We start from the raw sequence: 26,055 nt of genomic DNA, 5'->3' as shown, positions 1-26,055 counted from the left end.
GACACCAGTTTGGCATGTAGCTTGAGGTCACAGTATTACCCTATGAACTCCTGAAGATTGAGTGTCTGATGTACCACAATGTCACTAGGTGTTTGAGCAATTGCATGGGTATCCGTAAGGCCTGTACATTACATCCCCATAACTAGGGAGGCTGAGCTTCCTTTCTTAGCCAATTACATTTCTTCTGGGTATTTAGTGTTCATTTTCTTTACCAATTTTACACTAGGCTATGTTTTTATATCTTATTGATTTATAATTTTATTTTTTATAATTTTTTTAGTTTTTCTTTAAAATTTATTTTTGCTTTATTATATTTAAACTTTTAAAATATATTTTTAATGTTTTTATTTATTTCTGAGAGAGAGAGAGAGAGAGTGAGAGAGAGCCTGAGTAGGGGAGGGTCAGAAAGAGAGGGAGACACAGAATCCGAAACAGGCCCCAGGCTTTGAGCTGGCTGTCAGCACAGAGCCTAACGCAGGGCTTGAACCCAAGAACCACGAGATCATGACCTGAGCCAAAGTCGGATGCTTAACTGACTGAGCCACCCAGGCGCCCTTAATTTTTATTTTTTAATTTACATCCAAATTAGTCAGCATATAGTGCAACAATGATTTCAGGAGTAAATTCCTTAATGCCTCTTACCCATTTAGCCCATCCCCCCTCCCTCAACCCCTCCAGTAACCCTGTTTGTTTTCCATATTTAAGTCTCTTATCTTTTGTGCCTCCTCCCTGTTTTTATATTATTTTTGCTCCCCTTCCCTTATGACTTATTGATTTATAATTTTATAACATACTATGGAGATTAATTTTTATTACTTGTATCCAACATAAATGTCTTCTCCCATTATGTAGCATATCATTTTGTAGTTTCTGTTGGACAGACTTAATTTTAATGTAGTCAGACTTATCAACTGCGATTCTTTTCTGTATCTCATCTGAGAAATCCTTCCATGACATGAGATTTTGAAGGTATTCTTCTTACATTTTTGTTATTCAGATTTTGATCTTTAATCCATCTGGATTTTATTTCTGTATGCGTTCTCAGGTAAGTATCGATAATTTCCCCTACTCAATCTGCAATGCCAATATCTAATGCTATATATCAAGTTTTCTATATTTGCATGACTTACTTTTGGGGGTCTAACTCTGCTTGGTCTGGGTTTCTATCCCTGTACCAATACTATTTTGACTCTAAGCAACATGGCTTTAAAATAAGTGCTGCTATCTGATAGCTCTTTTTCAAATATATCCTAGGCATTCTTGGGTGTTTGCTTTCCATATGAATTTTAGGATCAGTGTGTAGAATTCCAGACTCCCACACACCCACAAAAAAACCTACTGAAAGTTTGACTGGAATGCTACTGAGTTTTAAAATCAATTTGGTAAAAACTGACTGATATCGAATCTTACCATCTAAGAATGTGATATATTTCTCCTTTGATTTGTATCTTAATATTCTTTGGTAATGTTTTATAATTTTCTCCATAAGTACTTGGCTGTCTTTTAGATTTGTTCCTAAGTATATTCTAGTTTTTCTGATTATTGTGAATGAGATCCTTCTAACTTACCCTCATCCCCCAATTACTTAACAATGTTTGGTTATTTTTGCCAGAAAGCTTTGGTGTTGCAGTTTGTCTGGCAGTCTGAGTTCATGGCTTCCCTATGGCCTACCACAGGCAGCAGGTTCATTCTTCTTTTTTTTTTTTCATTTTCAGCCTTTTTAGGGAAATTCAAGAATCAGGCTGTCTTCTGAGATCTGCCTCACTGATCCTTCAGACCAGACTTGTCTTATTGACTTTTGAGTCCGTGCTTTTCCTCTGATGAGGCTGGTGAGGTGGAGCTCACAGAAGAAAAGGGCATCCGTCATTTTTAAGTGCTCATTTTCAGAAGCTTAAAGGTTAAAAGTGTCTTTCCCAAAGTTAGTGAGTGATACTCCCTGAAACCCCAGGGCCAATGCCCTTACCCTTTACTACACATTTACTTCCAAATTCTGCTTTGATAAGAAACAGAACCCAGGCCTCAACAGTGTGAACACAAGCCTTTAACAACTAGAGCACAAAGTGTGGTGCCCACACTTACCAAGAAGCCCAGGCTAGAAACGGGGACCTGTCACTGGTGCATGAGTCCTGTGGACTCTGCCTTTCTTTTTCTTTTTCCTTTCTTTTCCCCTCCTTCTCCCTCCCTCCCTTCCTCCCCCACCTCTCTTTTTCTCCTTCCCATCCTCTCCTTTCCTTCCTTCCTCTCTCCCTCTCTTCCTTCCTCCCTCTCCCTCCTTTCTTTCCTTTTTTCTTCTCTTCTCTTCTTTCTTCCTTCCTTCCTTCCTTCCTTCCTTCCTTCCTTCCTTCCTTCCTTCCTTTCTTTCCTTCATTGCCTTCAGTGCCTCCTCTAGCAGTTAGGAGTGGAACACCCCTCCCTTTCGTGACCTGCAGGGCCTTGGGAATCCGGCTCCCATCTCATTCTCTGACTTGACTTCCTAGGACTTACCCTCTATTTGTCGCCCTCCAGCCCCACTGCTCTGAATCCCGTCTCTGCAGAGCTCCTCACACCCCTGGGGCCTTGTCTCTCCTATTCTCTCCACCTATGCAGGTGCCAGCTTAAATGTCACTTCCTCCTCTGACACCCAAAGCAAGAGCCCGACCCCTACCTGAAAGTCGCTCTCCACTGCATCGTCAGGTTCATTGCTTCATATAATTGACCACAATCTGTATCACTACTTTTTTGGCCCAGAAAAAAAAATCTACCTGAAATATAATTTTTGGCCACTCCTTCTAGGATTTCTTTACCCCACAGTCTCACAAAAGGTTTGGTTATGGTGGGAATGAGGGTTGTTTTGGTTTTGTTTTTAGGTTGTGGTCAAATATACATTACATGAAACTTGCCATTTTAACTATTTTTAAGGGTATAATTCTGTGGCATTAAATATACTCACAGTGTTGCACAATCATCACAACTACCCATTCGAAGAGCTTTTTCATCTTTTCAGGTAAAAACTTTGTACTTGCTAAACATTAATTCTCCATGTGCCCCAAGCCCCAGCTCCTGGTAACCCCTATTCTTTCTGTCTCTATGAATTTGACCACTGTGGGTAGTTCATATAAGAGAAATTATACAATATTTGTCCTTTTCTGTCTGGCTTGTTTCCCTCAGCTTAATGTTTTCAAGGTTCCTCCATGCTGTTAATGTGTATCTAGATTTTATTCCTCTTTAAGTCTGAATAATATTTTCTTATATGTGTACACCACATCTGGTTTATCCATTCATCTACCAATGGGCATTCAGTTGTTTCCCCCTTTTGGCCATTGTGAACAACGCTGATCTTGTATTAATTCTAAAAATTAATCTTGTATTAATTACATGTCTTCCTCACCTGATGTGAGCTCCGAAAGGGCAGAGACTATTTAAATAGAACAGTGCCTGCCTTCTGGCAATAATAGTATAAACCAAGTCCAATGTTACAGGCCAAGTATTATATGCTAAACTTAATAGTCATACTTGATGAATACAAACAATTGAGGAATCCTTCTTTTTATGGGTCAACAGTACCTATCAGCGGGGCAGGAGGGCATCACCTGATCTCCTTGTCTCTCGTCTTGTTCTTTTCCAACCCATCCCTCCTACTTCTGTGAGAATGATCTCTTTAAAACACAAATGTTATTATATCACCCTTCTTAAAAACCTTGAGTGATTTCCCATTTGTATACATTGTATCCATTTATAATACATCCAGACTCCTTGCCAGGGTTCCCAAGTACCTGGGTAAGCTGGCCTGCCTTACCTATTCAGTTTCAGCCCTATTCAAGCCCCATGTCCAGCCATGGTGGACTTCTTTCAGTTCCTTGAATATGACATGGTGTCTCCTGGACTTTTGTAGATGTTCTTTCTTTTGCCTTAGATATCTTCTGCCTTCTCTATCCTCAGTTCTTTGTATTCCTTTAGATTTTCTCAGACACCACTTACAGAAGAAGCCTTTCCTGACATGCCAAGTCTAGGTTAATTGCTCCTACTGTGTTTGTAGGAAACTCCATGAAGGTAGGAACTGTGTTTGTTTGTTCACTATTGAATCTCAGTGCCTAGCTTGGTGTCTGCATTTAGTAAGGGCTCAATAAATATTTAATAAGCAAATGAATAAATTTATAGGCCCTCTCTATCGTGATAAAACAGAATCAATAATATGCTGAAGAGATTAAAAAAATATCAAGTTAATGGTGTCTAGTGGTCCATACATAGCCTTTTGGACAAATGTGGCCCACCTGAGGTCTATGAAAAACATCTTTTAACCTAATTACCTGGTTCTCCTACATGACAGGCCAAATGGAGCCTTACCATCTGTCCTTCATAGCACTGTGAAACTCACTGTCACCAGGTGTCATCAAGGTAGGTGGGGATCAATTAGTAATTACAATTGAAGCTTCATGTAATTAATTACTTTATGCTCAAGTTTAATTCCTCTGACCTTACATCATGAAACCAGGGGAACGACAAAACATAATTGAAAGGAAAAAAATAAATATGAAAAAACATCCTGGGCAGACTTTTTCCCTGAGGCAGCCAAGAACTTGGAGAATTGGACCAACTACTGTATTTCAACACATATTCGGATGAAATAATGAGGGTTGAGCAGAGTTCTTTGATTACAACTTAATCAGTGGTGTTAAGTGGTGTCAAGAAAGAATTTGTCAGCAGACATCAAAAGGATTCAGAGTGGTAAAGCTGGCCAATGTGTCCACATAACAGAGACAAGAGCCCCAAATATGGGGAACTGAGTCATCTGGCTATCTACCCCCACAAAGATATTTGGCTCTGTGACTCATGAATAAAAGAAGGAAGGGAGGGACAGAAGGAGAGAGGAAGGGAAGGGGAGGAAAGGGGAGGGGAGGGGAGGGGAGAAGAGGGGAGCGGGGGGAGGGGAGAGAAGGGAAGGGAAGGGAAAGGAAAGGATGGAAAGGGGGAGAAGGGAAGAGAAAGGGAAAAGAGAAGAGAAAAAAGGAAAGGAAAGGAGAGGAGAGGAGAGGAGAGGAGAGGAGAGGAAAAGAAAGAAAAGAAAGAAAAGGAAGGAAGGAAACAAAACAAAATGAAATGAAAAGAAAAGAAGAGAAAAGAAAAGCTGCTACAGTAGCTTCAGTTCAGTCCTTCTCATGGTGATATGTCCTATGGCTTTGGAATCATACCAAAGATCTCCCTCTTTCAATATTGGGCATGGATTTAAATTTTTTTTATACTAGCACTTAATAACTAAATTCGCGTTGGCATTTACAGAGATCTAGAACATTTATCATCTCAACTCGTGATACTCATCACTTACTGATGTTTATGATGTTTATCATCTGGCTCACAATAATGAAAAATTGAACCTTTGAGGTTGGTTAAATAAATCGCAGTGTATCTACACTGGAAATCTATTCCACCCCCCATAATGATGCTGTAGGTCAATGACTGGCATACAGACATTTAGACATTTGCTAACATATAAATTCCAGAGCCATAATGCTGGAGAGTCTGAATCTGCAGATCTGAGCTAGGGTCTAGGAATCTGAATTTTAACAAGCATGCCAAAGGAAGTTTTTTACGCAGTGAATTTATTGAACCCTCATATGGAGATCAACACATATTTATGTGAAGATGTGGAGATTATTTAATGAAAAAACAGGCTATGTAATAATGTGCATTACAAAATAATGTGTATTATAGTAAAATCTCATAAAAGTACCTAGCTATACAGATAGGTAGATAGATAAATAGGAAGACAGATAGATTAATACAGATGTGTATAGAAAAAAGTTTGGAAGGATAGATACTAAGGTATTAACAGTAAACTGTGTGATGACATAGTGTTTTCCAAAAAATACTTTTGCTCTATGTATTATCTAATTATCTATAATGCATTTATACTGCTCTTAGACTATTAAAAGGATATTCTTAATTATAAAAGAAATATTTTTTGAGTTCCTAATATGCCTTGAGCATCAGGACCTCAAAGATGAAATCAGGCCCCGATTCTTCCTGGAGGAATTCAGCCCTAGCAAGAGATAACAGAGTTCCCAGGGGCGTTAGGGCACAGTGTGGAGTTGGGCTGGCCTGAGCACCTGGTCCTCTGAGGCAGCCCAGCTACAGGGCAGGGCATTACAGCGCCCCACGATGTGGCGCAAGACAGCTGCGGGAGGCCAGGAAAACTATTGGCAATACTGGCGATAGAGAATGATTGCCATTTTAATGACAGCTAGGCTTTTCTCCTTTTCCTTCTGGTAAGAGAGCCACACCACGAACAGAAACAGAACAAACTCTAAAACAAAACCCAAACTGTAACCACAACAAAAACCCTCCAGCCCCCAACATTAAAAACAGAGAAATAACAAAAATAAGTGACATGTGTGATTTTGGATTGAGACCTCCCTGGGGAAGGCTGACGGGACATCTGGTATTTTGCTGGGCATGCATTCTTGCCTGCGTCCCCTTCTGGCCAGGCAGTTACTCTGCTCTGCCTGTTCTTTGAATCCTGAAGCCTTCTAGCCCAAGCAGTTCCCCCAACCCTCCAGTCCTCCAGTATCACATCTTATAAACACACGCATTTATCTCGTCATGTGTTTTTGGTATGCATTATTTGTGTCATGGATTATTTTTCTCACATGACAACTTCTTGAAGGGAAAAATCTTTCATTTCTTCAAGTAACTTCTGGGTCATTGAGAGTGGGGATGGTTTCAAAGAAAATTCTAGGTACCCTGACACACAAATGTTAGGTACTAAAAACATACTTTTAAAATAAATTATGTTGAACAAAAGTATTTTTTGTTCAACAAAATTATGTTGAACAAAAGGTTTTTATTATTTTTAAAACTTTTATGTTTACTTATTTTATTTTATGTTTATTTATTTATTTTGAGAGAGAGAGGGAATGAGTAAGAGGCAGAGAAAGAGGGAATGAGAGAGAGAGAAAGAGAGAGACAGAGACAGAGAGAGAGAGAATCCCAAGCAGGCTCCACACTGTCAGCACAGAGCCCCATGTGGGGCTTGAACTCACAAACTGTGAGATCATGAACTGAGACAAAACCAAGGGTCCAGAGCTTAACCAACTGAGCCACCCAGGCATCCCTAAAAATAGATTTTCAAAAGCTTTTATTATTGCAAAATAAAAACCTTCTGGCTAAACTGTCTGTTTACAAATAAATACCAGTGTAATTTTCTCACTACCCATTCTTATATTTCTTCAGTATTGAACTTTATGTGCATGAATACACATGTCTTATTTTAAATTCAACAGGAGGCACACGCTGATCAAATCACCACATTCTGTGATTCTAAAAGCAGGTTTGGAAATAATTCATTTCTTTAATATCTAGCAGATGAGAACTACTGAACATTTTAACACAGAGAACTGTCTCTTGGGAGAGGGCAAAGAGATACAATCCTGGAAGAATAAGAATGCGCCTTCCTTAAAAAAGCACAGCTAAGAAGAGGATTAAATATTATTTTCTAAAATTCAGCTTGGGAAGAAGAAAAGACCTGCTTCTGAAAAAACACTGATGAGAAGGATACATAATAACAAACGTTTGAGTCTCATCATAGAGCTATGTTGCATAGCTTCCAATATACTCCCATATACGTGTTCAAGACAAGGAAGGTAGCACATTACGTAAAAAGCTTTATTTAGTTTTGAACGGCAGAGCCAAGGGAAAGCAGAGGCACATCCCTCTAGCACCCTCTGGTGTCCTATTCACTGCACGCCTTTTTGAGTTCAATATTGGCTGTTTTCAATAGCTATTTGCAGAGGAGCTCTTTGGGAAACCACTAATGTGTCTGCAGGGGAATGCCTCATCTAAGAAAACCAAATACCTGGATCTTAGAACCTTACTGTATGCTAATTATGCCCATACACACGGTTTACCTCTCCTTGGGGAGCCAGAGGCGTCATTGCACTTATTAGACCACACAGGTAAGTAGAGGCTGTAAGGGCTCCAAAAGGAAATCTTTGTAATCCTATTCAATGCTCGTTTTGTGGAACATTTCCACAGGAAGCCCCAAACCTGAGGTGATCTGAGGAGAGCTGAATGTCTGGTGGATACTTGACATATGAAAACTGCTATATTAAAGAGAAGATGCATAAATGAGATGGGTGAAGATTTATCACCAAAAGATATTTCAGACTCTTTTTTTTTGTGGGTCAGAAATGCAAATATGCTCCTTTAAGATTTAGAACTAATTTCAGATTAAAGTGTTAAAATAAATTAATAACTACTCAATAAATATTCTAAAGCTAAACATAAGGGTATGTGAATTATAACTAGGCATAAACAAACAAATAGACAAACAGACCAATCTACTCTAATACAATGAGTACAAATCTCTGAAGGAAAAATCACAAAGGGTTACAGGGTTTATATTAAAGTAGTGAAATCGTGTCATTTTCCCCTTCTGTAATTTCCTTTTTTCTTCTTTTTTTTTTCCTTCCAGTCATCATAGGAAATTACTTTTCTAATGGGGGGAAACTCACTTCAATAAAGAAAAGTTCTTAAAGGAGAATGTGCTTGCTCAAGTCTTTCTGAAAATATATGCAAAGAAAATGAGGGCAAGGGGAGGGGTATTTTGTCCTGTTCCCAAATTCTCTTAGTTGGTGACTGTAAATCAAATTTTTATTTATGTTCATTTCACCTACTGCCTTTTGACTCTCTTCCTCACCTAATCCTTAATCCCAAGTATAGAAGTAGCTGTCCTCATTTCTGGCTACTGCCGCCAGTCGTTTTCATTGTCACAGCTGAGTAATTGACAATTTATGCAATCCAGTTCCGTTGCTTAGCAACAGAAGGGTGGGGCTCAAAACAGAGGGAAACTACACCAGTAGCATTCTGCAATTGTGAAACGAGAAAGGAAGCATGGGGAACTGGCTATAGGCCATATAAAACTATTTTCAATATGAAATAAAACTCTTTTCAATACGTTCAATACTAAATCCCAAAAGGATAAATCAAACAAGAAGTGCTCTATATTCTTTTCATACAAAAACTATAATTACAGTCTTAAGAGAGCCATGTGCTTAGAATGCCATAAATAGGGCCTAAATGACAAATAAATATGGAGTTCCTTACCCTTGAATCTCTAAAGGGGTCAATGGACTTTGCCTTAGAGAAATCTCCTTAGGGAAAGGGTGTGGCTTAGCTGAGGGTCAGACAAACTTATGCTCAGACTCGAGCACTAGCCACGCAGGTGAGAACGTGTGATGTGGTATATTCTAATTGAGAATATTCCAAAATCACGCCTGCTGTACTTCTCATCTTGTATCAGCAAAAGGGAAGAGGAAAAGGGGGAAATAAATGAAACATCCCTAGAGGAGTTCTCAGTATTATGAGTTTTCCATTTCTGCCAAACTACTTGAAGTTTATGGCTAGCATCTCCTCAATGAATGAGAACCCAGAGGTCATAGGTCATAAAGATCCCATCTCCAAGTCACATTAACTTCCTCCATGCATCCTAGAAATCTATCAGATTTGCAGTGCCAGTATGGTTTTTTCTTTATGGCAGCCTTGATCACAAATACAAAAAGAAGAGGTTCCAGGTTACTGAACTGTCTGAATGATGGTAACTTTGATTTTATTTTCTTGATTAGTCCTAAGATAATGCTATGAAAGAAAACAGAAAATGTCACCAATTTTCCACCCAGAAGATTGTCCTAAAGGTTAAATTCGTTCATTCCTTTGTTCAGAATGTTTTTTGAGCACCTGTTAGGTGCATTGTTCCAAGCCCTGAAGTTATTGTGGCGAATAATACCACAAGGCTCCTGCTCTTGGAGCTTATGGTAAAGTAAACTTTAGTAAAGAGTAAAAATTAACAAAGAAGATGTCAGAGAGTAACGAATACATAGGAGAGAATCAAAGCAGAGGCATGTGACAGCGACTAGATGGCTATTGTGGGCGGCATCTCTGAGGAGGTGAATAAGGCTGAGATAAGAAAGTTAAGAAGGATCCAGCGACTCCGAGATAAGAGCTTTCAGCCCAGAAACAGCATCTGCAAAGGCTCTATGGTAGGCACATCTCTACAGTGTTAGAGAAATAAAAAGTAAGCCAGTAGAGTTGGGATATAAAAGAAGGAAGAGAGCTATAAAATGATGTTGGAGAATTAGGCAGGGTCCAGATGGGATGGGGGCTTGGTAAGCCAGGGCATAGCCTGGATTTCATTGCAGGCCAGAGGGGAAGCCATTGAGGATTACAACTGGGGGAAGGAAGGTGTCATAAATATTATTCCTGATTTTTAAAAAATTTAATGTTTATATTTGAGAGAGAAAGAGACAGAGTATAAGTGGGGGAGGGGCAGAGAGATGGAGACAGAATCTGAAGCAGGGTCCAGGCTCCGAGTTGTCAGCACAGAGCCCAACACTGGGCTCGAACTTATAAGCTGTGGGATCATGATCTGAGTGAATGTCAGATGCTTCACCGACTGAGCCACCCTGGCACCCCCATTATTCATGATTTTAAAAGTTCACTGTAGCTGTTGAAGGGAGACATGAACGGGAGTGGGGAGATAGTTGGGAGGTAGGCACAAGAGGTAAGGGTCAGAGACACTGGTGGTTTGCATAGGGTGTTGATAATGAAAATGAGAAGGAATGGATGGTTGGGATCTGCTTTAGAGGCAAGGGTGGACAGCACAGACTGAATGTGGAAGATGAAGGTACGAAAATGATCAAAGAAAGACAAGCCCTAGAATATTTGTCTTGATGTTGGATGATGATGTTATCTACTGAAATGAGAAAAGAGGGGAAGAGCAAGTATGTGATAGAAAATCAATTTTTATTTTAGCCATATTAAGTCTGCAGTGCCTCCCAGACTACCTAATGAAGGCATTTAGAATATGAGTTAGATCTTTTGGGGAGATGTGAAGACCAGAGATACAGTCTAGGTATTACCAGTATATGGGATTGGAGAAGACCTCAGAGAGTGTAGGCAATAAAGAACAGGGTGCTTGGCACTCAGCATCTTGGAACGACATTAGTGGTTGAGCAAAGGGGGCAGAGCCCGGAAAGAAGATGGAAAAGCTGCAGCCAGTGAAGTATGAGAAAATCAGGAGACTATGGTATTCAGAGAATGAGCGAAAAAAAGTGGGTAGGTCAACATAGTTAGCTATCACCAGGCGTCTCAGTAAGACGTGGAGAGAATAGTGACCAGCATCACTAGCTCGAATGGAGAAGGGTGTCTGCACAAAAACAGAGCAACTAAAGTTAGTCAAACACTGTGAATAGCCTACAGTACTTCATAAACTTTTTATCTCTTTAAGTCATGCGAAGCCTCTTTTCACTATTTGTAGTTCATATCTTTTCTTATTTCTATAACTAAACCACCTAAGCAGGTTCCTAAATATTTCCTACCTTATAAACACATGTTGTAATATATACACATTGAAAACTGGCTTCAGCAATATCCATTGCCTTTCTCGTTCTTTCCGTCCTTATCATACTTTATTCAAAGCCAAGGGTATTCAACGCAGAACAGGAGATAAAAATAAAATCAATTAATGTCTGCCCTTAGTAGAAAACATTTTTCTGAAAAGAACTTTGAAATCATTGGCTAAAATAAACTTGGTGATTACTTCTGGGTTTCAACAATTCAAATCATACATTGTTCCCGTTTTACTTTAGAAAAATAATGTCAGCTTTGTGTAGACTTATAAGTAAATTGCAGTGATGGAAAAGGGCCCTGTGTGTGTCCCACCCCAAAATTCTTTTTTTTTTTTTTTTAACTGTTTATTTATTTTTGAGAGACAGAGTGCCAGCTAGGGAGGAGCAGAGAGAGAGCTCTGGAGACACAGAATCTGAAGCAGGTTCCAGGCTTTTGGCTGTCAGCACAGAGCCTCATGCAAGGCTTGAACTCAAGAACCATAAGATCATGACCTGAGATGAAGTTGGACGCTCACCCGACTGAGCCACCCAGATGCTCCCACCCCAAAATTCTTATTCTTTCTATTTTTACTTAGAGACTGTCTTTAGGTATTGGACAATCTCCACATTTGAAGCCCGGGAAATTTCCATTTGTGGAGCCACTAAATTGAGTTGCTGTTGGTAGCTGTCTTTTTGTCCTCTGATCACAAGGAGATATGCAGGATGAAATGAGTCAAAAGGTATACACTTGTAGTGATAAAATTAGTCCTGGAGATGTCATGGACAGCATGGTGACTCTAGTCAACAACATTGTATTGTGTACTTGGAAATTGCTAAGAGAGCAAACCTGAAAGTTCTCATTACAAGAAAACAAATTGTGTAACTGTATGTAGTGATGGATGTTAACTAAACTTAGCACGGTGATCATATCACTTTATGTACATATATGGAATCAGGTACACTTGAAACTGTCATGTAAACTTGCAACTTGAAAAGTATTTAGGCAAGGAATAAAAGAAAAGAAGGCATGTAGGCTTCCCAAGCTACTTTGCTCTGAGAGAGTCCAATGACAAGTTGTTATTGTTTTGTAAAAATTTAAATCTCCCCACTGCAGATACATTCCCAGGTGCCCAATCCAGTACTCTGCCAATAGCAGCGATTACATCTATCCCCCCATTTTTCAGCGGTGAGAGACAGAAACGAAATTTCCTTTTACCTTAATTGATATTCACATAGAGCCACCAAATTTGAGCAGGAACATAAGAAAGAGATGAAAATTCAGTTGGAGATGGAAAAATAGAAGTTATTTAATAGAGCTGTTCTTGTAGGAAATAATTTTTAAAATGGTGTCCCATTGGCTAAGACATTAATTAGAATATTTTCCAAAGTTTTTCTTTGTTGCTGTAGATAAGGAGCCATTTTTTTTTAAAATCACATTTCTTTGGAAAACTTACTTGAAAAGCGGCCTTTACTTTCTGTGATGTTTTCAAGTCACATCACTGGATAAGTGAGTGTGGAATAAAATGAGGTGTATCCTGCATTTCCTCTAATGGCATTCTCTAACACTAGAAATTCCCCATAACTGATATTTACAACAGAGGCCTTGAAGAAAGACAAGGTCCTAACGACAAAAATAATAATACTTCCCATTTACATGGAGTTTTATGATTTACAAAGTATTTTCACATGAACTGTTTCATTTGATACTCAAATTCACTTGGTAAGGTGACTGTCACCCATACCACAGATGGGCAAAACCAAGGTGCAGAGAGGCTGAAGGGGTCACACAGTCATTCAGAAAGGGTGCTTCCACTCACAGACTTCCTCTGATTTGGACTCGTTTTTTTCCACCATGGCTTAGCTCTACTGCATCAAGAAGATAAACTCTGGGGGCGCCTGGGTGGCTCAGTCAGTTAAGCATCCAACTTCTGCTTTCAGTTCATGTCATGATCTTGGGTTTCATGAGATCAAGCTCTTCCCCCAGGCTCTGCACTGACACCATGGAGCCTGCTTGGAATTCTTTTTTTTCCTCTCTCTCTCTCTCTCTCTCTCTCTCTCTCTGCCCTTCCCCAACTTGCGCCCTCTCTCTCTCAAAATAAACAAACATTTAATTTAAAAAACAAGATAAAATCTGCAAAAAGATTCATGATAAATTTAATTTTATAAGAAAAAAATAGCAATTAGGAGTTGGAGGATTTGAGGTATAGCAATCTAGTAGTTAACTGTGTGCTCCTGAGAAGGTCACTTGTCTCTGTACCTCAGTTTTCTCATCTGTAAAATACAGGACTTGGATTAAAGAGGCTTACAGCTCCAACATTCTGAGATCCTGTATTAACCTCAGCATATGACTGACCAGAACAATCTATGTGACTACTAGGTTAGTACTACACATTCTATTTCTCCACATGCTTTGGGGCATAGCAATTCCAGTCACACTGCCTAATGTAGTCTAGTTCAGTTTTAAAGCGGAGGCTTGTTAAATTATTCATGTGAATGCTCTTTCGAAAATTATAGACCTCTTTGAGTTTATCCTGTGTTTCCCACTAGACTATCAGTGTCTGAAAGACATTACTTTCTCTGTTATTCCCTCTTCAGTGATCAAGTATCAACTAAGTATTTAATGTACATCGAGGAGCCAAGAGAAAATTAGAAAAATATAATTCAAATTTGGTTCATGAAGCATTTATAAAGAAGAAGATGTAAAACACAACTAAAATGAAACAACTAAAAATCAACAGAAAGGTGAATTGGTGTAATAGACTTTAAGGATCGTATAGGCATTGAGTTAAAGTACAAATTAATGAGCAAATATTTGTTCTATTCATGCTTAGTGCTGTAAGGAGGAAATATGAAAAATAAAAATGACCCTCCTCAGCTACTTCTTCTTCAGTTCTCTTAATTATGAGAGTCTGTGCATATGTGTCTTTCCAATCTTTTCATAGGCATGAGTTTCTAAAATAATAAATGGAATTTCTTAAGGGCAAGAGTCACTTGTGTGTGTGAGAGAGTAATAAGTTGAAAGCAATGAATCTCGCTTTTCTACATAACTTACAGAAAAATAATTTTCCTTAATTTGGAATGTAAACCAAGGTTAAGTGAAATTTCTTAAGACAGCTGAGAACATTTTTTAATGTGGAAAGGAAGGTGATTTTGGACAGAAAAAGCCTGAAGATAGGGAGGGATGATTGTTGGGTGAAATTCAGGGGAAAGATGCATTCACTGAATGGGCTATCTTCTCTTTATTGGTGGTTCTGATTAATTGAGCAAACATTTCTGGAAGATCAGCCATGCTCAGACTTGAGAATGGGAGGGGTGAGGTGACAGATAAAATACTGTGGGCTCAGAATGATGTGCCTTTTGTCCCCAGTTTCTTCCAGGAGGATCCATTTGGCTGAGGTCCCCCATGGCTCCCAGATCCCCTCTGTGTGTGACCAGTGCATGGTCACAGCACAGCCTATAAGGTGGTTCAAGAATACTGATTGTGGCTTTATTTACACCAGATGGTACCAAGTTCTTCTAACAGACCACTCAGTAATGTCTATTTTAGGAAATAAATTTTATCTATTTACGTCCCTGTGAGAAACAAATTTTGCTAATATGTAGTCATAAGTAAATATTTATGCTTATAAGCAAAGACTTTGAAGACCACTTCATTTGGATTTTGAGGCTTCCTTGTACTGAGAAAACAGGAAAAATGTCAAGAGAGAAGCAATGATAGAATTAAGTGATAGATCTATAGACTCAAACTTCTTAAAAATAGGCATAATAATAATTACATATTAGTCAGAACTGTTTTGAGTCTGGATCTAGTCTTAAGTTAAAGGGCTGTCAGGAATGGGGTGGGAGGGGGATAGAACTAAGTTAATCACAGGACAACATGACAAAACACCCAAGCTTTGGGAAGAGAGGAGCCAGGGCTGTTCCAGGAGCCCTGATCACAGGAACTAGACCCTCAGATCTTGCACGATGGCTTCATCCTCTCCAGTGCAGACAGGCACATGCTCTGGGAGCACAGGGCAAAAGAGAGAAAACATATCTCTTTCCCCTGATTAAGTTCACAAATTCCCCAAGGAAGGACTTGGTTGCAGCTCATTTGAGTCATGAACTTATTCCTGAATCAATGACTGTGGCGGAATATAACGTGATTGGATTAGCCTGATGTCTCTCTCTGTAGAGGCACATGGCCCAATGAAGTTTGTTTTGGGAGAACAGTGGGTAGGTAAGCGAAGATAAAACAGGAAATAGGAAATAGCCATGAGAACTATAATTTATGAAGACTCTCCTAGGACCTAGGACCCAGGTGCTCACATGCATTATTCTGATAAATTATTCCAGCAACCTTGTAGTGCATATATTTTTATACCTATTTCATAGACTGCAGAAGTGTTAACTATGTTTCCCAAGGCCATATAACTAGATAAAGGTACAATGAGATTTGAATACAGATAGATCTGATTCCAAAACCCAAATTTATTCTGCTAGGACATTCTGCCTTAAATAAAAAAGAAAAGAAAGAGGAAAGAAAGGGAAAAAAAATTATATTGACTTCATCTAGATTCAGCAAGGATGGGCAATATGTGGCATATATATTTTTACTCCCAAATTCTGAACTATGTGGACATTATTGATTGATCACAGACCCTGAATTCTCAGCACGGTTCTTTAATCACATCAGACTGGCACATGAGTTAAAACCTGTCTGTAATAACTACAGCTCAAACAGTTTGTTTTGGGTCTTTGAGTTTTGGAGCACACTCCCCTTCCTTAACTACTAACCATGTCCCAGTCATTTTTCTGCAAATTTGTAACATCGTAGTACTTGATGATGGAGGTGGAAATGAAGGAAATGTGCAAGACTACAGGCATCAGCAATACTTTATATTGAAAAGCATATAACTATGGGCCTTTGGTACTGCTTGCGGAGATTTCAAAGGCAGTTATGGAGTTTTAAAAGAGACTTGGTATAAAAATTAGGCCAATAATTTACTGCAAGGGTGAAGTTTTGCTTTGTTTCTCTATCCATTGAGCCTCAGGGAGTTCTTATTTGAGGGAGTATGAGATTAACATCTGGCTGAGGCACAAAGGCAAGGATGGAGTTAAACAACAGAGGAGGGTTGAGAATAATGTCCTACAAGGAAAGGCACTCTTTCAAGTTTTGATGGGAGACAGAAAGTGAAAAAAAGCGAAGAGCCGGCAATTAATACTTGAGTGAAAAGCCTGAAAAAAACACCCTGAGGCAACTAAACCAATCCAGAATATTAAAATTTTAAAATGCTACTGGAAACAAGATTAGCATTATTTCCCTTATATGGATTCAAATCTAATGGATATGTTTACTTAACAATAAATATAAATTCTGGCCCCATGTGACCAGGGTTTTTAAATAAATCAGGACAAACCAAGGAAATGAACAAAAATAAATGCAATAAAATCTGCCTACCTCTTTATTTATTTATTTTTTGGTTCACTTTGCTTGATTTTTATGGAAACCTGCTGCCAGAATCATGATTCTGTTTAATACAGGTCAATTTTTTATATTCTCACAGAATTGTGGCGAGCAATAGATAGATGGGAAATAAATTCAGGAATTATAATTTCTGCAAGTCAAATGGAATTCCTATTTTTCTGAGAAGTTTTTGCAATACTACTGTATCAACACTATCTAAGTTAATAAAGATGAAGTCAACTTCTTTATCATTTTTACTATGAATTACTTCCTCTGAATAATACAATGAATGTCTTCTTGAAGCATTTCAACTTCATTTGTTTGACAATCACAGTTTTGCTAACATAAAAAATTCAGACCTACTAGGACATATTTTTGGGGCTCCATCCAGTTTCTCCTTTTCCTTTCTATATTGCTCACACCTGCCTATGCTTCTGTCTCCTGGCTACCGGCTGCCAACTCTGCCAACTTCATCTATATCACTATATCCTCACTCACTATATCCTCACTAGCGGAAATGCAGCCACACCACTGGTAGCATAAATCTGGAAGAGAATGGCATAATCTCAAGACTCTCAGAATCCAGATGTCAAAAGAGAAAGGAAGAGAAGACGTGATTGTGAAAGAGAGAACAATAGCGATGGTAGCATTAGAAGGACTCAGGTCGGCTTTGAAGATGGAGGAAAGAGCCATAGGCCAAGGAAACCTTGCAGCACTTGGGAGGAGGAAGAGGCAAGGAAACAGATTCTCCCCTAGAGTCTCCAGAAAAGAATTATATCCTTGATCTTAGCTCAATCAGATCCACATTGGGCTTCTGATCTACAGAACTGTACGAAAATAAATTTGTGTTGCTTTAGGCCACAAAGTTGGTGGGGTTCTTTGCTATAGCAGCAACAGGAAACAAAAATATCTCATCTCTCAGATGAATACCTTTCTGGGCCATAAGTCATGCATCTGGTCATCATAAATTAAAAATACAATCAAACCTCACCATAATCTGTTCATTACAGGATTTCATGAAGTATGAGACTCTCCTAAACAAAAACTTAAACCCCAGAGTCAGGCTTGCAGAGAATCTTTATTACATTAAATTAATTTTCTTACTTAATAATGATTTCTTACTCTCTTTGTCAAAGGCCTCTAAGGAACTTACTATTATTGTCCATTCAAATTTACTTCACATCCTTCATTTCGCTGCCCTCTGATCCAGTCCCTCTAATCAGACTTGGCACATCCTGTCTGCCATCCTGCATTGCTATTCATGGATCCCTGGTTTGAGGCACTTCCCTCCTCATGCCGACTAATTTGCCAAACCAGAATATTAAGATTTTAAAACACCAATGGAACTGAGATTACCATTATTTTCCCAATTCCTCATTATTTGCTTCATTTACACCTTAAGCCAGCACCCTCATGACTTTTAGTGTTCCTGCAGGAAGTGGTGTAACCAAGCGCACTGAGCACAGAGATACTATTACACACACAGGTAACAAGCACAGTGAGAAGAGGAGAGGCTGTGGGGTGTTGTGTGGCATCACCCTGTATTTAAAAAGCAGGGCAGAACCCAGAGCCCCTTTTTCTCTTGTCACACTGCCTTCTGAGTTTCCAGAGTCATCTGAGTTTGGCTGAATCCAAGCCATCTATCTTGGGCTGCAAGCTCCCTGGGGAAAGGAAAGAGACTTTATCTTTCTTGGACTCCTTTCCATGTTGTACCAATTATGGTGCCTTCCACAGTGTTAATAAGTTCCATCATTTGGTTCCAACATCTATAAACTGGGTGTCATCTTTGAATCTCAGTGGCGACATATTTTCTGTTTCAGAGTAACAAAGGCAGGCTGCCTGGCTGCTATTCCCAGTTGTGCTACTTTCTATCTGCGGGAGTTTGGGCAAGCTACTGAGCCCCTCCCCGGCTTGCATTCCTTCACTGACAATAACAGGACCTCACTCAGGGGTTTTCTGAGGATTAAATGAATTCATATACAGAAAGCCTTCAGAAGTGTTTGCATTATCATTCAAGTTTTCATAAAGACGTCATGGGGTTTCCTGGGTTGCTCAGTCGGTTTGGTGTCTGGACTCTTGTTTTTCAGCTCAGGTCATGATCTTACAGTTCATGGGATCTAGCCCCCCATCGGGCTCTGCCCTGACAGTGCAGAACCTGCTTGCAATTTTCTCTCTCTCTTTCTCTCTCTCTCTCTTTCTCTCTGCCCTTCCCCTACTCATATGCTCACACACATACACTCTCTCTCTGAAAATAAACAAATAAACATTAAAAAAAAAAAAGATCCTTCCACCAGAGCATTCAGCACTCTATCTCCATAGGGAGCAGCAGAGGATAGAGCATGGGCTTTGGTGTCTAGGAGCCTGGGGTTAGTGGAAACTTTACCACTCATTAGCTGTATGGCCTTGGGCAAGTTGCTTAATCATTCTGGACTCATTGTCTATAAAATGACAGGAGCACTTTCAAAAACTAATTCCAAGGACTAAGTGATGTAAGTCATGTGAAGGGCCAATAGCAGTGCCTGGTGCATTAGTAAATAACAAATAAGAATCTTAATTAGGCATCAACAAATGCCCTTCACGGAGCATGTGGGATGACACGTGAGCTGTTTTCTGTCCGCCCGCAGAGAGAGGCGGCCACGGCAGCTCAGTTCTCTCCACTGCTCATGTGCTCGTGCAGAGCTGGAGGGCGGGCAGTCTCGGGGTTCTGGCCTGGCATGTGCGCTGCCGGCTCCCAGCGTGAGGAGACCTGAGCCCCCAGCAGCCTCAAAGGAGTGGCGCGTGGCATCCGTGCAGAGTGTCATTAAGCCATTCCCAACCTTCCGGCTTCCAAGGAGAGCAGGTGCCCCCGCCCGTGAGCCCTTGGCCCCACACTCCAGCATACAAAGCTTTTTTTTTTTTTTTAATAGTTTATTGTCAAATTAGTTTCCACATAACACTCAGTGCTCATCCCCACAAGTGTCCTCCTCCATGCCCATCCCCCCCTCCCCCCACATCCATCAGTCCTCAGTTTTTGTCAGCATTCAAGAGTCTCTCATGGTTTGCCTCTCTCCCTCTCCCCCACCATTTCCGCCCTTCTTCTCCCCCTTGTTCCTCCGTCAAGTTCCTCCTAATCCTCCTATACGTGCAAACATATGATATTTGTCCTTCTCTGCCTGACTTATTTCGCTCAGCATAACACCCTCAAGGTCCATCCATGTTGCTACACATGGCCAGATTTCATTGTTTCTCATTGCCATGTAGTATTCCATGGTATAGATAAACCACATCTTCTTGATCCATTCATCTGTTGATGGACACTTAGGCTCTTTCCCTGTTTTAGCTATTGTGGAGAGTCCCAGCATACAAAGCTTTGACACTGAGTCCTTCTGTCTGCCTCAATGCCGGAAATCTGCCTCAGCAACCGAATTCCAGCCCCTTCTCTGCAGGCGGCTCCTTCAGGCACTGTCAGCAAGTAGGGCTGTCACTCATCAAGTCACCTACAACCTTCTCTGCAAGAAGGGTGCCACTGCTGGCTCGACTCCCAACTCCTGGGCAGGCAGCAGTTGGCCATGAACTTTCTCCCTGCTGCTCGCTCCACCATCTTGCTACCACGAGCCACAGGAGGAAGACCGAGAAACATCACTGTACTTTCAAAGGAGGTGCTAACACTCGAGCTCATGTCACTCTGCTGGGACAGGACTGACAATCAATTTATATGCTAAATACAAGGTGAAGACACATGGCAACCCTGAGCAGAAACGAGCTGAGTGGAATGTGGTTTGCCTGGGGTTTATGGAAGCACCCACTGGGCAGGGGCCCTCGCTCAGCCTCGCTAATGGAGCAAATGCTGCAGAATGATGGGAAAGACGCTCTGGACCACACACTAAAATACTGACAGAATGTTAAGGGAGAAATTCCCTCTTTCTGAACCTACTCCTTGAATGCACTGTCATCTTTCACATATCAATGTATTGAATGAACTATAAAATTCTGCACAGGAACAAATTGGTCTCACATGACCACTTCCACTTGCAACGTTTTGCCACTCTCTGCACTGACTGATTTCAGTCTAGGCTGTGGGTCTAACACACTCCAAAGCCTCGGGGTGGTGAGCTGAATAATGGCCCCTCGCAGATGCCCACATGCCGACCCCAGGAACCTGTGTGAATATGTCATCTTGCATGGCAAAACAGACTTTGCAGATGGCATTAAGTCAAAGGTCTTGAGATGCGGAGAATATCTTGAACTGTCTGGGTGGGCCCTAAGTACAGTCACAAGAGTCTTTGTAAGAAGGAGACAGGAAGATGGGAGTCAGGGAGGGAGATGTGACCACAGCAGAGGTCAGAGTGTGCAGGGCCGTGGGCCAAGAAATGCAGCCTCGAGCAGCTGGAAAAGGCAAAGAAAGGATTTTCTTCTAGATTCTCCAGAAGGAACACAGCCATGCTGACCCATTTTAGACTTCTGATTTCTAGACACGTAAGACAAGAAAGCTGTGTTGCCACAAGCCACTAAATTTGCAGTAATTTGTTGTATCAGCCTTAGGAAACCAATACATCCCGAGTAGGGTATATAGGACCTGCCCTAGTGTCTGTACTGCTTGTACAAAGCAAGCCATACATGGGTAAGGCATCAAAATAGTATACGTTCCTTACCAGTTCCTAATCGTCTGCATTACACATAAAATAAATAAAAGTAATGGTCGCCAGGGTGAAGATTTAAACTCTCCAGTATTTGTTTTTAAGGTATTAAAACAAATAATTTCTGGTCACAGACTCCAGTGGGTTAAAGCCTATGATTTTTTGGCTTGTTATGAGTTTCTTCCACTTTATGTTTCCTTATTTTTACCATTCTCCTTCTATTCTCAAGGTCAAAGCTTGTGGTCTAAATTGATCGCTTTTTCTTGTCTCAGAGACTTGCCCAGTCAGGAGAAAAGCTCTGCTGTGGTTTTTAGCTCCCAGAAACCCCATGGGGCTACTTAGTTAGGCAGCTATGAAGTCTGCTTTATTCTGAGGGTGGAGTCCTGTTTTGAGGGTGGGAAAAAAGTTCTTACTCCCAGGGCTGTTGAGTAAACCCAGACAGCGCCACTTCCTCCCGTGCCTGGGGCACTGCTCTCACCACAATTGTCAGAGTCCCACAGTGGAGCCGCTAGAGTCTGTAGGGGGCTGTGGTCAAGGACCAGGAGCCTGGGGTGGGGGTGGAGGGCTCGTCCAGTTGACAGCGTCATTTCAGATGTGTGCTTTCTTCTGAACGAAGACACGTTCTGAACGGAAGGTCCCAGGCTCCCCTCACAAGCTTGTCACCTGTAATTCTAAGAGGTTGGTTATCTTCTGATTTTCTTTCAGTCAAAATGACATAAAGGCACTTTTTCTTCAAGCTTGGCACCGAACCACATTTAAACCTTTACTTGAGTGAGTGCCAAACACTCTCCCTAACTTGAACACCCCTTCATTCAGCCCCTTGTTTAAGAACCAAATCTTTGAGAATATTTCAGAGAGGGCTCCCCCACTCCTGAACGTCCCTGACATTTGTCTTTCTAGTTTTCTATTAAATTTCCAACTTAAAACAAGGTCATGATCTAAGTCTATAGGTGAGTCTAGTATTTTGGACTCAGAAAACTTTTCCCCACAGACGTAACTATAGCAACAACAACGAAGCAGGGCAGCCACAGAGAGCCACGGAGGCTGTGCACTATGAGGCTTTAGGGCCTTGCTCTGTGCAATGCCCATTGCCAATATTTATGAACTGTATACCGCGTGTAAGACACTGTGCTTTGCATATCATGAGGATTGGTTCATTCCTTTATTACCCACAAAATCTTATTATTTGCATTTGCAGATGGGGACACTGGGGTTTTGAGATATAAACTGTGAAAAGTTATAGTCAGTAAGCTGGGATCCAACTCAAACCCAGGCCTGTTTAAATTAAGATGTCAAATATTTGCAACAAAGCCAGCAAAACACTAGGAAGTAATGCTGTTGCAAATTTGGCACAAACAATAAAACTGAAATGAGAAGTGATATTGGTTGGGTTACACATTTTGTTGGAGTTCAAGGTAAAAGAGTTGTTGTAGATGAGATGCCCCCCACTTCCACCAACAGAGAGGATTTATCTTCAACTATTGACAGATTGATACTGGGTTTCTAATCTGTACATCTGCTCTAGAACAATTAAAGATGAGAATGAGTGGGAAACATAAAATACAGTACACTCTAAATGAGTTTCTCAAACTGGCCATCAAGAAATCCTAAATATTTCCAAAACCCTGCTTAAAGATGCACATCATTCCTTAAACTCAATTCTACTACCCCATGAATTATTTGATCTTTTGAATAACTAATAAGTATAGCAATAATGATAAAGGTGAGAGCTTAAAACCGTATCATAGTAAGTATAGTTTCATATAGAAGGAAGCTTAATCTGTACAGTAAAAAGATGCATAAGTTACAGGGGCTAACTGGTTAATGAGATATAGTGCTTGTTTCCATTATTTGAGAAATATTGAGTATTAAGATCTTGCTTAAAAAGGCAAAATCCTTGCTCTGTTGTCATTTCTGGGAAAATCACATTTAACATACTTCATTTTAATTTTTTTTCTAAAAATAGAACTTGTTATAACTTTGAGTGCCCCTGGGAGTGAACTTTTGTAGATGCAAATACCAATAAAATGTGGTATCTCTTCTTGATTTTTCTATCTTCTGGAGATGTTTTCATTTGCCACTCAGTTTTATAGTACTTTCTGATGTCTGTTATAATTGTAAACTCTTCTTCACTGTGATTTTAAAATTCATATGTCTTTCTCCTCCACCCTGATCCAACTAGTAGAGTATGAGTTTGTCAAGTTTCTCAAGGATGCATTATTCATCTTCTGTGCAATTATTCACTAAATGTTGAGTCTTCTATGTAATGCACACTATGCTCGCGTCAATAGCTCTTGCCCTAGTATAGTGTTTAGCTTACAACAGATGCTAAAAAAAACCCACACTTAATAAATATATGGATATTTCTTAACATAAAAACTTAACAAAAATTAGAAAGATGTGGATACTCATGAAAATTAGTAGACATGGGGATTTTGATGAAGACGGTGGCTAAGCACGTGTGAGGGCAGCGGGTATATGGGAAATCTCTGTGCCTTCCCAATTTTGCTATGAACCTAAAACTGTTCTAAATAAAATAAAGTCTTAATAAAAATAGAAGTGGAAATGTTTCCAACTATTTCGCTTAATATGATCTTATTTCTCCAACGGCGAAGTAAAATGTCCTGTAATATCATAATACGCACCAAAGAAGCTTTAGAATATATGGTATTTGCTGTAATGTCAGACTATGGGCAAAATGTCCCGTGGTATTTAACTGGGGTATTATTAATTTCCTTCACTGGATCCTTGATTTACTTAATCCCTAAATTGTTCTTTAAAATATCACTAATTGCAATACCTGATCATTCAGGCTCTGAAGCCTCCTGACTATAGCTCATTTCCTGTCCCAGACCTGGGCTGCATCAGTTCCTGTGTGCCGGTTTTGTGACTTAGCAGCAATATTACTGAAGGGCAGCACTCATGGGCGCCATCTTTAGACACATTGATAGACATGGAATGTGTCTGATTGTGTTGTGCTGATATCTCTCTGAGAATGTTATTTTTCTCATGAGAAATCATCTCCCATCTAATTTTCATGACTACAAAGTGAAATCATTCAGTATATACTGATGGCTCAGAATGAACCTAGGGGCACTATTCCACCCCAAAGATAGTGTACACATGCTTATTAAAAATATTAACATTATAAATGTAATCTCTGTTTCTTTCCTGAGCAGGCTAGACTCTCCAGGAACCATCAGTTCTTTTATGTGAGGCACTCAAGAGGATAATTGGCCATATCCTGTCAAGACAACCAATTAATGACAGTATGTGGCTCCTGCCTCAACATGGTTTTGTTTCCTTTGCTTGCGCTCATAGTAAAATAAATAAATAAATAAAAATTTTGTAAAAAGGATAAATTTCTCTATGTTATTTTTTATCTGGCATTCATGGACTTAATATTATAGATTATGTTTTACATATATAAGTATTAGAAGCCTAATATACGCAATTTTCTCCTTATGCAATGAAAAGTAATGATGTAATCAAGGTCATTTGGAATTGCACTTATTTGAAAAGAGCAGTAAACACAATTTGGAGTATTCAATTCAACACTGCAAGCAAGGTAGTCTATCAAAAACTAAGCAGAAATTCTTGCTTATGTATATTTTCTCAAAAGCTAAACAACTGACTTATCAGAAGTATGCTCTCATAATCAATACTGAAAGTAGAAAGTGATAGCCTTGATTTCTTAACCTTTACAGAAAGTTTCCTATAAGTAAAGGAAAAATAAAAAGAGAAAAGGACTCTTTCAAAAAAATCAGCTGACGTATAGAATAACGTAAAGCTGCAGAAACCTAATACTAAGGGATCGGTTTCAGAGTAAGATTCAGAAATGAGGTGCAAGGTTGCCAGGGTGAATTCTATAAGATAATGTACAAGAGGAGCCAGGCTGGTGAATAATTGATATGTGCCTAAGATTAGAAAAGCTAATTTACAGGCTGTTCCTATGTGACAGGCACTAGGAAGTCTCCAACCAGCCAGTGAGGAGCCTGTCAGTGTGAGAGGCAAGATCACGTGTGTGCGTCCCTACTACTAATCATAGAGAAGCACGTTACAGGCAGAATGGCTTTATGCTAATTTACACGAGTTATATGAGACTGTTAATTAGGCAATAAAAAGACAATAGAAAGGCAATAAAAAAGTGGTGCACTGAGTTCAGAGCATTTTCATGTGTGTATTTCATGGATCCTCCCAGCTGCTTTTGAAGACTCTTACACAGGCAGAAATGGTGTCTCACAGAGGTTAGTGACTGAGCACAGGACCTGCCCTTCTGCCTCACCGTCTCCTAAAAAATAAGCCCCTCTTACATTAATGTTTACTCTCAGCATTCAGTCTTAGATAAAGAAGCAGTACTTCTGATGCATTAAAAACATAAAGCCTGCACCTCCTCAACCCCCAGCTAAATAGAGTTCTGTTTTATTCCTTGAGCAAAGGTAAGGAAAGTATCTTTAAAAATATACTATTTTCCAGGGCACCTGAGTGGCTCAGTCGGTTAAGCATCCGACTCTAGGCTTCACCTCAGGTCATGATCTCGTGGTTCTTGAAATGGAGCCCCAGACTGGACTCTGTGCTTGCACCACAGAGCCTGCTTGGGATTCCCTCCCCCACCCCCGCCCCCGCTCTCTCTGCC

The sequence above is a fragment of the Crocuta crocuta genome, unplaced genomic scaffold, assembly GCF_008692635.1.
Source record: "Crocuta crocuta isolate KB4526 unplaced genomic scaffold, BGI_CrCroc_1.0 scaffold190, whole genome shotgun sequence".
NCBI classification, from domain to species: Eukaryota; Metazoa; Chordata; class Mammalia; order Carnivora; family Hyaenidae; genus Crocuta; species Crocuta crocuta.
This window is presented reverse-complemented; position numbering follows the sequence as displayed.